A 14,509-nucleotide genomic window follows, 5' to 3' on the forward strand; every position below is an offset into this window, starting at 1 on the left:
TAGATCTTTGACTAAAGAACATTGGTTTCTGCTCTTTGATACCACCCTTGAGAAATTTATAGGGAGAGATTTACTCTGAAAATGGAATTGTAGGGGCATGTGGGTGGCACAGTCAGTTAAGCTCCTCTCAGTTTTGGCTCAGGTCATGATCTCTGTGTCCTGAGATTGAGCTCACGTAGAGTGTGTTGGTATTCTTTCTCCCTGTCTCTGTCCCTCCCACTCATGCTCTCTCTCCTTCTCGCTCTCTCAGATAAATAAATCTTTTTTAAAAAGATAGAAAATGGAGTTGTAACATTAGATGTGCATGAGAGAGACTTTTACTTGAGGTTTCAGAGGACTCCATATTCAGATAAAGTTGTGTCTCCCCTGGACATAGCTCTGTGTTCTCTAGTCTAACTGATGCATACCCCTGTTGATCTAAACACCATACCAGACTCTTTATGAACTAAAAATTCTACTGACTTAGGAAAAACAATTGAAGCAGAGCCTATTAAAGTTTAGATAGATCCTGCCAACCTATTACATAACTACCCCAATAGCTCTTAGAGCCAGAGGCAAAGGAAGGAATCAGACCTATAGTTGAATATCTTATGTCCAAGGGATTTCTCATACTCTGTGCTAGGCCTTGTAACACTTCTATATTGCCAGTAAATATACTAAATGGCTGAAGATACAGATTTGTTCATGATCTTAGAATAATTTAAAAAAAAAAATTTTGTCTCTCTCCCTAATAGTACTTAGCCCAAATACCATCTTGGCATCAAATCTGCCCAGAGTCACCTGTTTCAATATAGTGGACAATTTTTTCTGCTCTTTTCAGTGTGCCCCTAGTCCAGGACAGTTAATACCTGTGGATACATGTGGAAAGGTATGCTTCAGGGGTTCACTGAACCCCCCTCCTGTTTTTCCCAGATCTTCATTCAAAAATTAGATCTAAATTTCCTGTGTGACTCAGTTTTGATACAGTAAGTGGGTGACTTGCTTAAAGAACAAATATTTTGTTCAGAGAACAAGCAAGTCTATAAAAAGATTCCATTTGTTTGCTCTCAGCCTTAGCAAAAAAGGGACATAAAGTTTCAAAAGATAAATTACAAATTTGCCAAGGTACAGTCTATTATTTAAAGTATGACCTCTCTAAGGGCAAAAACACTCTCCAAATAGGCTAAAGATTATCAAAACATAGTGTGGACCCCTCATCAAATGACAACTTAGAGAATTTCTAAGTTCATCTGGATATTAAAATAAATGGGTGTCAGGTTTTTCTGAGCCTGCAACACTCTATGAACTGACCAACTGACCAACTGATCAACTGATCAGTAAGAGATCCTCTCTTCAGGGAGCCAAGCATGAATTGATCTTCCTCCTTATGGAAGACCGTTTTATCTACTAATGCATTTGCAATTTGGGCACATCCTCAGGATTTTAACTCAACATCATGGGTGGCTCAGTCAGTTGGGTATCTGACTCTTGGTTTAAGCTCGGGTTGTGATTTTGGGGTCATGGATTGAGCCCCTTGTCAGGCTCTTTGCTCAGCATGGAGTCTGCTTGAGTTTCTCTGCCCCCTCTCTCCCCTGTTGCCCTCACTTACTCACTCTGTCTTTCAAATAGATAAAATCTTAACAAAAAAATGCATACAGTAACTTCAACCTTGACTTGAATGCAAGACTTCTCTTCCTTGTAGAGCAGTTGTCGCCACTTCAAAACTTAATGCTTTTGTGGAACTAGTTCTAAACAATCCATTTGGCTTTATTGTTCCTCACACCATATAGCCTCTCTATTGACTGAGAACATACAGTGTTTTCCTGCAGTCCAATTAACCTTTTATGATGCTATTATTCTCTGCTTCTCAGATAATGTTCCCTGTTGCATCATCCTGAAACCCACTACTCTCCACTCTTCCCCTACCAGAAAAAGGAAACCTCATAGTTGTCTTACTTCAGATAGGGTACTTTCTAGATCTTACTCAGATTTATGGAGACATTCATTGAGAACTGTGACTTATTATTCTTTCTTTCTTTTTTAAAATTTATTCATCTTAAAATTTTTTTTTGTTTTATGTTATTTTATTTCTTTTCAGTGTTCTGATTATTATTTCTTAATGGATCATACCTCAAGGATGGAACTGGAGGCTATGAAAGCAGGACATGTTTTCACTAAGTTAAGCTTTCCTTTAGAATTTATTTCTCTATCTGAGATAAAAATTAACTAAGAAGGAATAACTTTTGACATTTACTAGAACCTGTAAGCTAGCCAAAAAACAGAGTAACCATGTATATAGACATTATGTTTTTGGAGTAGTACATGACTTTGGTATGCTTTAAGAAGAAAAGAGGCTTCTTACTTCTGCTGCAGCATCCACAAAAATGCAACAAAAGTTGAGAAACTTTTAAATGCACTGTTACTTTCTAAAGAGCTGGCTGTTATAAAGTTTGAGATCCATGTAAAAGGGGAAAATATGGAAACTGAAGGAAAATCGCTATCAAATGATTTTGCAAAACAAGCAGCGTTAACTAAAGATAAGATCCCATTTAACCCCTTAAAGGATATGCTCTGGAGGGGTTGAAAGAGGCTATTAGGCAATATTAATGTATAGCTCCTGCTTTTGGAAAGGAAGAATGGAAAAAATCTGGTTGTACCCCTCACTCAGGTGGTGTCTGTGATCACAAGATGGCTGGTTGGTGGCAACAAATGATTCCAGAGATATTAACTAAATTTCTCCATGAAGTCACACATCATGTTATAGACAGAATCCTTATTATCTTAATTCAGCATTGGCTGGAAAACTAAAAATAACCAAGAAAGCTTATATTCAGGTCATGTGCCATATATGAATAATATAATATTTGAAAAACTTTAAAGATATGGCATAAGCATGAAAAAGCTGTAAGAACCATTTGACTACCTCAGATGAATTTTATTTAGCTCCCATCCTCCATGGGATCTGAATATGTTCCCCTTATTACATATCTACTTTCAGAATGGGTTAAACCTTTTATTTGTTCAAAAGATACAGTCTCTAAAATGCATTTGATTTTATGTTTTCTACCCAGATTTCTACCCAACTTTTGTATCAGGTGACTGTGGCACAAATTTATGGGAAACATAAGAAAACTTGGTAATGTGTTAACTCGTATTCAAAAACTATACTGCCTTTATTACCCACAACCTTCTGGAAAGGTTGAAAGAACCAATGACATCTGTGGGTATACCTAGGAAAATTTTCAGAAACCCTTGCATTCCTTGGGGCAAAGTTATTCCCACTACTTGTTATGATCTATGGTTCACTCCCTTGGGGACATATCTGTTATCCTTCTATGAAATGAGAACAGGAAGGTCCATGCACTTACAGATTTCATTTCTGATATTAGACTATGCTGCACAGGCATTGATGTGGCAAGATATTTAATGGGACTTGGATACTATACTCAATCTTATTATTAACAGATTAAGGCTGCCTTTCTACAACATCAATATGATTTTTAGTCTCTTCTTAACCTTCAATCAGGAGATTTGTCTATTGGAAAAGACATCAGAGAAAAACTTCTTGAAACTCCTAGAAGTAATCTTACTAGGTAACTGTTAATAACAAATGCAGCAGTGAAACTCCAGAAGGTCAATCCTTGGGTTCATGTTTCACAACTAAAGAAGCCATTGGGAATTCACGCAATTAGAGAGCTACCAAAAGGGGAACTCAAACTGAGGATTCTCAGAAATCATAGCTGCTTATCTTAGGAAATAGACAACTCACTCAAAACCTTTGAAACAAGCTGATGACCTTGGAATGTAGATAGCTTCTGCTCAAGATATCAGACTGAGACCCCTGTGTAATGTCTGTCTTGTTTTTCTGTTTGCTTATAATCATCTCTTTTTTATTTTCCTTGATTATAGAGTAATAGCCTTTTTCTTTCCTTTTTGTTATAATTTTTAAGTGAGAATATATGAATATTCTGGTGCCATACTAATTATTAGATAAACCAAATAGTAGCCACTGCCATTGACCTTACCGTGTTGCATATGCCACCTGTCACTGGATCTGATGATTAAAACCTTTTGGCAATTTTCATCTCCTCATAAGAGATCATAGGGAATTACAAGTGATGGCATTTCCACTTGAATCCAAGTGGAATTGGCTCTCAGCAACTCATTCTGTACCTTTGTTAGTATTCCTTTCTCTCAGAAAAAGAACAAAGAATTACCTTCTATTGATCAGACTCTAGGTAAATCTAAATTTAATTCAACAATCTTTGCAGGGCAGTAAGCTAACTACTTACCAAATGAAAAGAAATAATAGAGATCCAAATATGTAATCCAGTTAATGTGAGGCCTTAGCCCTGACCTTTTGTCATATGCAATTCATCTTTTTTATTCTGGATCTCCATGTACTCTTACTTCCTCTGTTGGTTGGAGATACCTGGTCCTCACTGCCTCATATTAATACCTTCATGCACTTTTGGAAGCATACAAAGTATGTCTAGTTCTCTAAAGTCTTATTCATGTATGAGCTCCAAAGGTAGATCACATTTGATTACTGGCACACACCCCGTGAGAGGCTTACTCACTCATTATTTATATAAGCTACTAGAGCGGTGTTTCCAATGGTGGCAATCATACAAACAGAAAAGGCAGTAAAAACAGTTATCACTAATTGACAGAAGTTATTAATGATATGGTCAATGTCCTGCATGGAATACAGATCAATCTTAACTCATGGGCATGAGTTGAAATGGACAGTTGTCTCGCTCAAGGTTTATTGTTGGCTAATCATTTTGGTGTCTTGGCCATTGGCAATATCTCTCCCTCCAGTTGGATCAGTAACACAGACGAGATAGAACAAGTTGCATGTATCAACTTTAGGATAAAGCTACTTGGCTCTCAGGTTAATTCTTATGGCCTATGGCTTAGTTCTCTTGGCTCGAGTTGAGCAGTTGGGGTTCCAAAGACTTAATAAAAAGTATTAATTGTCCTTGTTTCAGTCAGAGTGTTCATGATGCAGGTTCATTGCAGTTTCTGGAGTCTTAAGTGATCCTGTGGAGTCAGTTTCTTGTCAGATGTTTGTCATGATGATATAACAACAAAAAAAGTCAAGAAGATCTCATGTTGCAATGGACTGTGGAAAAGACTGTACAGTGCCTGAGCAGTGAAGACCTGGATCTTTCCCCTTCCATAAATTGTGCAGTCTCTCCCAAGTGTGAAAATGACCAAAGAAGTGAGGATGGATGTGGGGGATGGGCTGTGAGGCTGAGTATAGCAACAGACAGTGGCCAGACCAAATGTGATAATAGAACTCTGACCCACCAACCATGGTGGCATCTATTCCAGTAAGGCAAACCACACCCGGCCTAGAATGGTCAATGATCGCCAGCTTCCCTCTTTTTATACCCTGCTTTCAGCTCAGAACCAGCAGAAAAAGCCAGATAACGTTCCAGAAACCAGTCACATAAGATGTCCCATTTCTAGCGAGCCCTCCAGCTTCCCCTATGCCAACAACTTGCAATCAGAATATATCTAAAGCCTCCCCTCAAACATTTGTTAAACTATCAAGCTTTCCCATTCCCCTGCTTTCCTTGATTCTGTGAATTGCAGTTCAAAGTAGTTGACTTCCTTGCATAGAAAGAGCTGAATAGCTGAATAAATGTCATCTGTTTGTTCTTTAGATGGTTTTTGTTGATGTTATAACTCTTAGCTATTATCCCTGTTAACTGAATCAAATATTTTAAGTGTTACTTAAGACAGTGATTATCAAAATGTTAGTGTATGTCAGAATCACCTGGAAGGGTTGTTAAGCCACAGATGTCTGGGCCTTACCCCCGGAGTTTCTAATTCAGTAGGTCTTGGGTAGGGCCAAGGATGTGCCCTCTAGTTTTCAGATGATGCTAATGTTGCTGGTCAGCTGACAACAAATTTGAGAAATATTGCCTTAAACTGCCAATATGATTTAGTAACAGCAATAATACCTGAATTTATGTGATGTTCTTGCTCACTCTGAGACAATTGTGTAAAATCTATGGGCCCAAAGTCATATTTTAAAGCATGACCTTCTTTGGAAACATACACCTTGAGTTGGAGTTATGAGGTTATAAGAGGGAGAGAAATGAATTTGATCAGAGTTGGAGGGAAGTGTCTTCGCCTTGTCCATAATTATGATTTGTTTTGCCCTTCCAGGGTAATTAGCCATACTTCAGCAATGAGAACTAGGAGTCTTGGTACTTACTCATTTATGATGTAGGGATGAAAAGACAAGCTGTTACCAAAATAAAAAAAGGTGAAAAGAAAATTATTGGGGTTATGAATGCTCTTTACCACGGAAAGATTAGTAGGTTAGCAGTGGTATCTGGCCCTTAATTGATGACTCCCTTAGTAGATTCCACTGTCATTTGAGTGGAAATGGTGATGCAGAAAGCCGAGATTGGGAAAAGGTTACAGATGCAGTTCCTGCCAGGGCAGCAAGGAAGACACAAAACAACAACAAGGTGACATTAAGAATCGAGGGATTGGCAAATGAGTCCCATTTTGGAAGCCCATGGTCTTATTGATGCATACAGATCTTGGCTGGCCTGTGACTGTCACCCCTTCCCCCCCACTCCACCAGTATTCCCCATTCTTTCCTACCAGCATTAGTTTTCCTCCTTGGTTTTGATCCCCACAGCCTGTTAAATATATCAGCAGTCCCAATAACCAGACGGCGCTCTTTGTTTTCAACTTTATTTTGCATTCTTGCTTGGATTGTGTGAATTTAAAAAATAACCATGATAAATCTCAGCATAAATTGTACAGGTTCCTGTGTAATCTGCCTTTCTCAGTTAAGATTTCCCCCACAGTAAAAAGAACCGTCAAGAACTTCCTTCTTTGTGCATTCGACACTAGAGAGCATTTATCGCCAGTGCACTAAGAAAACAGTTTTTATGATAGCCAGTGTTGGTCTTTGCTTTTGCAAATTTGAAAAACAGAATTGAATTAAAACAAAAACAAAAACAAACGCAGTAGTGAGTAAGGGGTAAAAACTGATCTAAAGGAGACTATTTCAAAAACTGGATTGTTTAGCTAAGTAACAGGGCCGATTCGAGATTGCATAAAAGGGTCTACCTTGTGGTCAGTCATTACCACCTAATAATTTTTTATGAATGACATCTGGGAGAATGAAGAATGAAACCAATTACAATTTCTAATGGAACATTTGATCTAGTCAATGATTCTGAGGCACCAAATGCCTTCAGGAAGCTTTCTTCTCAGCTGGAACCTAATTTTACTGGAGCCATTTTACTCTGTATGATAATGCAGCTGTCCTTTGTGGCTTCTCTGAGGTCAAAAAGGCATCACTGTGTACTGTTTAGGAGTACGTTTCTTTCTAAATAAGATCTGACTGGGTCATTACCCAGAAGCAATAATTGGGCCATCAGGGACAAGATGAGCTCAAAATGAAAGAATTATTCACTGGCTAAAGATGATAAGCCACTAAGGCAAAATCAGCAAAGACCACAGATTATGTCATCAGAATTAGGCCTTTCTCTTGCTTATTTACGTGGAAGGAAGAATTGACCATATAACGCTTGTTTAATAACTATTTTAAGGTGGCAGTTCTAACCAAAGTTGGTTATTGCTACCCATCCCCCAAAAAGACAGAAAATAAGAAAATTTCAATTATTGTAACCCACCCAACAGTTGAGGAGAAAATATTATGTATATTTAGAGAGAAAATGATATTGTTTATGTAAATACTATCTAAACTTGGCTATGAAGGAATTGGGCTACTTTCAATAAATTTTTTTAAAGTGTTCCTACTTTTAAAATTAATAATTCAATTTAACATATAAGACATTATTATGAGCAATGATTTTTATACATGTAACTGTAGTAAAGTAAATGCTTTGTAAATAGGCATTCTATATAAATGATACAGAAATATTTTCATTGCCCAGAAACAAATATCTATGATCTCATTTGCATTGTTTTTATTTTTTTATTATAAATCTGAAAATAGGGGATCAGTGTGTTTTGCAGTTCAATTGTTAAGCTGCCAAAAATAAAATAATAAAACTTCATCTTTAATTGCAACCCTCTAAAGAATTAGTTTCTTTCTTTCTTGGTTTTCTTGAACAGAAAAAGTACTGCTTATGAATAGAAAACAATGAAAATAATAACTGTACTTACATGTTTTCATTTTTTTTATTTAGAGAGTTTTATTAAAAGTATATTGTCATACATAGTATGTATCTAGCTTTCTGTTAACAACCCTTTATTAAATATAACACTGCTCACTCTGAGACAATTGTGTGAAATGTGAACAGTATTTTCTCAGTTCAGTATTCAAAGGTATGCTTGTAAAGCATACCTTATTCATGAATCCTTGTGGGTGTTACTCCTAAGTATATGGTGAGAATATACCTCTAGATTTTGTGCATTCATATTCAGGCAATATAATTGTGGTCTTCCATATAGTTTGAAAATTGGTTGTTTGCAATCTATAGTGGATTTTTTGCAATCTGTAACAACACTGTGGTTAGAACTCACAAAACCTATTTAAATCTATGATTTAAGTGAGATAGTGACTCAGGGGAACCACTGCGAGAAAGGGGGCTTAGTTACGGCTTGTAAACCTTTTGTAGGATTGTCAACTTTCCCAGTTTGTCAAGGAATGAGGAATTTTCCAGGAACACAAGGCTTTTATGCTAAAACCAGGACCACTCCAGGACTACACATGACTTCTGATGGCTATGCTGGAAAGAGCACCCCTATCCTGAATTCCAACCAGGGACAACACTGGGCCTTTCTACCATAGAAAAAGCACCAGAGAAGTAAGGAAAGGAGATTAGATTGTAGTGTAACTGTGAAGGGAAGCAATTGGAAAGTAATCAGTTGTGTGTGGCATGATTTGACTTGAGATTTAATAGGATCCCTCTGGCTCCAGGTGCAGGGCAGATTGTAATAAGGCAAAACTTGAAACAGTATTACCATTTGAGGGTCTTTGTAGAAGTTCAGGGGTCATTATAGGGTGGTAGTAGTGAATTTAGTAGAAAGGAGTTGGATTGTAACATATTTTGAATATAGAACCAATAGGATTTATGCATGGATATAATGCAGGCTATGAGAAAAAGAAACAAACAAGAATTGTTTGCCCTAACAATTGACTAATTGTAATTGCCTTTTACTTAGATAGCAAATGCTATGAGAAGAACTGATATGGAGGGAAAAATCAAAGGTTTGTTTTGGATGAAAGTTTGATATGTTTATTAGACATTCAGATAAAGATTGGGTAGGCTATTGGCCAAAAAGTCTAGAGTTTAGGGAGAATACTTGGCAAGAATTTAGAGATGTAAATCAAATGGTTATTGATGTTTGTATTGATGGTATTTAGGATCATGGGACTGGCTGGGTTCATCTGAAGAATGGACGAAAAAGTTAAGGACTAAATCCAAGGAACATTAAGAGCTTAGAAAAGAGAGGAAGAGTTGACACAGGAGTCTGAAAAGGAGAGGCCAGTGAGGCAGAAGGAAACCAGGGTAATTTAATGTCATGAAATCAAAGGAAGAAAGAGTCTCAAGAAGAAAGGAACAATTACGGATGTCAAATGCTGTTAAAATTTCAAGTAAGTTGAGGATTAATGATTTTAATTGGATTTGGTAATATGTAGACTCTTATGAGAGTGATTTCCCTGTAGTCTTGGGGATAAATGCATGACTGAAGCGGGTCTGAGCGGGGAGAATGTTGGAGAATAAATGGACCTACACAGTGTGATCTGATGACTGAAGTTACCACCACATAAATTGCATTGAATGTGGTAGCATTTAATGTTTTTAACAGCTGGGCTATCCATAAGTATTTTGCGTACTTGTGAGTTTTGACGCATTGTTCATAAAATCATGCCTAATTCTAATTGGCGCTTTTTCTAAAAAGGTAGGCATCTGTTTTGTGGCTATATTGCCCTTACAAGCAGTCTGTGGCTACCAATATATAGCTGTAATGAGATGACACACCCATAACTCTTGCCAAGATAATCCAGGTAAAATAAATCATAGGCTTTTCATAAAAAGCTTATACACTATGAGATCCAAATCATTACTGTTAACAGATCGTTAGTCTTGGCCCCACATATCAATATGGAATGGAAAACCAGCTTTCACCCCTTTTTTAAAAAGATGATGACATCTTGGTCTTAGATTATAGTCATAATATAATAGTAGTAACAGTAATGATAGTTATGTTAGTACATAACATTTGACTGTACTGAAGTTTCTTAATACAAGATCACAAATGAGGACGCCTTTTTTTCTTTCTTTGTCAGCACTGGATTTCAGTTTGAACAGTTGCAGTGTGAAGTACTGAAGATGCACAGCTCCTAGTGCTGAGGGTTAGGTGTTAATAGAAAAAGAGAATTAAAAGAAAAAAAATTAAGGTCGGTCCTGAACTGGCTTTGACATAGACTGATTCAGGTTCAGACATAGGCTAGAATAACAAATTGGCCAAGGTTAAATTTTGCTTTAGATTTCAACTGAATCTGCAAATAAGCAAAGCAAAGGACAGACAAGAGGGCAAGGTGATAAGAGGACGGATGCTCTTCCGGAATGCGTTCCTTGTTCTTTCTTGTTCTTCACAGAAGCAAGCCCAGTTTCCATGGCCTCAGTGCCAGCATGCAGTGAGGAATGTCAGGTCATAAGAACCCAGAGTTCCAGGCTTGCTGCTTTTTTTAATATTAGATTGGGCAAGAATCATTCTTAGAGGTAAAACTTAGGAAAAAACAAGTTTGGGCATTAGACAGGAGGTGGACCCTCTGCTGGGTCTTATTTTGTGTCAAGAATTTATTTATTTTTCTTTTTTTTATTTTAGTTTTTTATTTAAATTCAATTAGCCAACATAGAATACAGTTCGTTTTTGATGTAGTGTTCAGTGATTCATGAGTTGTGTATAACACCCAGTGCTCATCACATCAGAATTTATGCGCCAAAACCAATAAACACCAGTCATCTGGGGAGAGGGTTTCTTGTTCAAATGCAAATTCTGATTCTGTTAAGTCTCCAAGAGGAGGTGGGTGCTGCTGGTCAAAGTACGGACTTTGAGGAGTGAGAAGCTCAGTAATTATCATGGGGAATTAGAGTAATATAGGAAAGACAGGTGTAGGACAAATTGTGGAGGGTCTTGAAGATCGGATTGAGGAGCTGGATTTTTAAATGTAGGCGGTGGAGCACCCACTGATGATTTAGATGAACTGCCATGACATAAATCATCATCTTAGGACTAATCCTAAGATACACAGCAAAGAGATCCAGCAAGATAGGACACATTCCTGAGAAGTTGAAAAGATTTGATGGGATTTGGAGATACTTAAAATATGTTTGAAGCAAAGAAGATAGGAAAAATCCCCAAATTGTGAGACAAGATGAAGAGAAAAGTACTTGCGTTACAAAAATTGTTAAGTGAAGAATGTTGGTGGATGTTGAAAAATGAACACTGCCCCGTTATACCTAGAGATATGCTAATATCATTAATAATATTGGCAGAAAATAAAGGAAAATCCAGCCGTTAGCTGGGAGCTAATAAATATGTGCATATCAAAAGCAGGTGAAAAGTTTGGGAGAAAAAAATTAAATGTTAAATTTTTGAAAGGGTATTATTATGAGCTGCAGAGTGAAGGAATAAAGGAAATGAATAGAAATAAGAAGGTATATTCAGAAATAGATATGAAAGTTCTAGAGCAACATATAAACATTGCAGCGTAGAGAGCAAACAAGCTTCAATTTGAGGTCTTATTCATAAAACATCAGCTAGAATGTGTCATTCAAGCTACTTACATAATTACAGTCCAACACTTCTGCTGCCTTTGCTGTTTATCTGTCTCAGTTTATTACTGCAACCTAGGACTGGCACTTTAGGTGATTCATTAATGTGTGTGTGTGTGTGTGTGTGTGTGTGTGTGTTATTATTTTTAAATTAAAGATGCCTTACCCACATTTAATTCTAAGAAGATTTTTGATTATGAAGTGGCATTAAGGAGTGTTATGATGCTAGACAAAGGCTTGAGTTCTTAGAATATGCTTTTGTTCCTTGTATTGAATCCTGCTGTGGCAGGAACTTCTTATCTACCAACAACTATCACTTTCTTTTTTCCATGGTCTTGCACTTTTATTTACATAAATGCCAGTTACAGACTAATTTCCCTGCCTTCTCTCATGGTTAGATACAGTCATTTTGGCCAACATGATATGAGTAGAAGTGATTTATGAAACATTTTCAAAGAGGAATAAGGTTTGCCCTCTTCCTGCAGTTTCCCTCTATATGTGCTTATTGAAACACGGACATGGTGGAAAAGCAGCTTGGACTATGAAGACCATGAACTTGATGCAGTGGGAAGGCAGAGTGATGAGATGATGTGAGCCTGATTTCCTATATTCATGAGTTGTCAATCACCGACACACTCAGACTCTTTTAAGAAAGAAATACATTGCACTCTTGTGTATTTGGGGCTTTGTGACAGCAACAACCAAACCTGCATTCTAATGAGTACAGGGAACTTTGAGAAAGGTCAAAAGCTAGTGTACCTCCCGACTCTTCTTGCTAAGCAGGGGCCCTCTCCTTTGTCACTGGGGTGTCAAGGATTAGAGTATTCTTCCCCCTTGACCTGTGTCCCTAACCTTTCTGCACCTTTTCATCCATCCCTCTCAGTTCTGGAAAACTGAATATGGCTTTCTCCCCAAAGCCCAGTCTTCCACAAATCCCCTCAACCTGGTCCCTTCTTAATTCTTGGTTCATTAAATGGTATTACCTGGCCATTATCTCCTTGTTGTACCTTTCATTCCCGCTTTCAACTAGTTTCTTTTTTCCAAAGATGTATAGCTCTCCTTAAAACAGGAAATGAAATACTCAGTTGAGTATGTTGTGGTTCCATATCTTCATTTCCTTTTATGCCAGATGACTTAAATGATAGGGCCATGTACACAGTCTTCAAATAGTGCCATACAAAAACTCTCCCATTGTAACTATGGTTCTTTAAACTGCCTTTTTAAAAGGTCATCCATTGTTTTTTTCCCCTTGATTATTAAAGTAATAAATTCTAATTTAAAAAGAGAGACGTAATCCCTAATCTACTATCTAGGATATGTGAACATATAATAAATGTAAATATTATAGAATATTTATTTTATTATAGTTATTAGGATATTTGCCAAATATTATTTATGATAGTTATATGATATTTGCTATATATTCTTATATTTATAATATTTGGTATATATTCTATATTGGACTATATATGATATTTGGTGTAAGTATTATAAATATTAAGGTGTATGCCAAATGTTATTTATAATACAAAGTTACATATTATGTATTAAAAATAATGTTGGGTGTGCATACTAGTATTTGTAATTACATCTTTATATTTTACATAATCATGTTACATATGCCTTGTTGTATTCTGCCTATATATATATTTATTTATTTTTCTTTAATTTTTTAAAGATTTATTTCAGAGAGAGGGAGAGTGCATCAGCAGAGGGAAGAACAGAGAGAGAAGGGAAGCAGACTCTTTGCTGAGTGTGGAGCCCAACTCAGGGCTCGATCCCAGGACCCTGAGATCATGACCTGAGCCAAAACCAAGAGTTGGATGCCCAACCAACTCAGTCACCTAGGCACCTTGTGTTCTACTTTTTAGATAAATAATACAGTTTGGACACCTTTCCTCACCAACAAATGGATCGTGTTAACACCTGGAGAATATTGTATTAAATAGATAAGCATAATTTATTTTTATAATTAGTCCTTTAAACATCTGTACCCTTACGGTTGAACATTTGAACTGCTTTCAGTTTTTCCCATTATAAACACAGTTAAAATATTTATCTCTATGTGCCATGCTTGCTTTCACTTTTTTGTTCTCACTGATGTTGGTTTCTTCCCCATGAAAAGTATTTTCCTCTGCAGTCTTCCGTATTCAGTTTAAGCAGAATAAGATGCAAATCTGATTTCGCTTCTCTATTAGACCTGCTCATTTTCCTCTCCTCATTGGTATCTGTCTATCACAATTTATGTAGCCATTTCCCCATGCTTTTTGATACTTAATTATATATGGTCTCCAATTAATCATGATTATATGCATGTTAATCGTGAGATTTGTTAGGCAAGGGGTAGGCTTCTCTAACCTCTGATTGACTCAGCATCATTACTTCCTGAAAAGCTGCCTTTTCTGTTTGAAAACTTTGTGTCTCACTTGTAAGTGGTGTGTGTATGTGTGTGTGTGTGTGTGTGTGTTTGTGTGTGTGTTAGAGAGAGAGAAATGGGAGGTGGGGGGGGGAAGGGGTTAGGTAGAAAGGTTAGAAGTTTTGTTGTACTTTATTTTCTGTTTAAGCCTATCTCTGTGCCCAGTCCCCAGAGTACATTTGCCCAGGATCCCTTGTCAGATTACTTCCGTCAGCTCAGTTGACATTTGAACAAGAGCATCCTGTGTGTGGCTCTGACGGAGTCATGGGGTGCCACAGGTGAGCAGGGCAAGAGGAGGACAAAAATGGAGCCAGGAGCAGCA

This window comes from Mustela nivalis (assembly GCF_964662115.1).
Source record: "Mustela nivalis genome assembly, chromosome: 13".
Lineage (NCBI taxonomy): Eukaryota > Metazoa > Chordata > Mammalia > Carnivora > Mustelidae > Mustela > Mustela nivalis.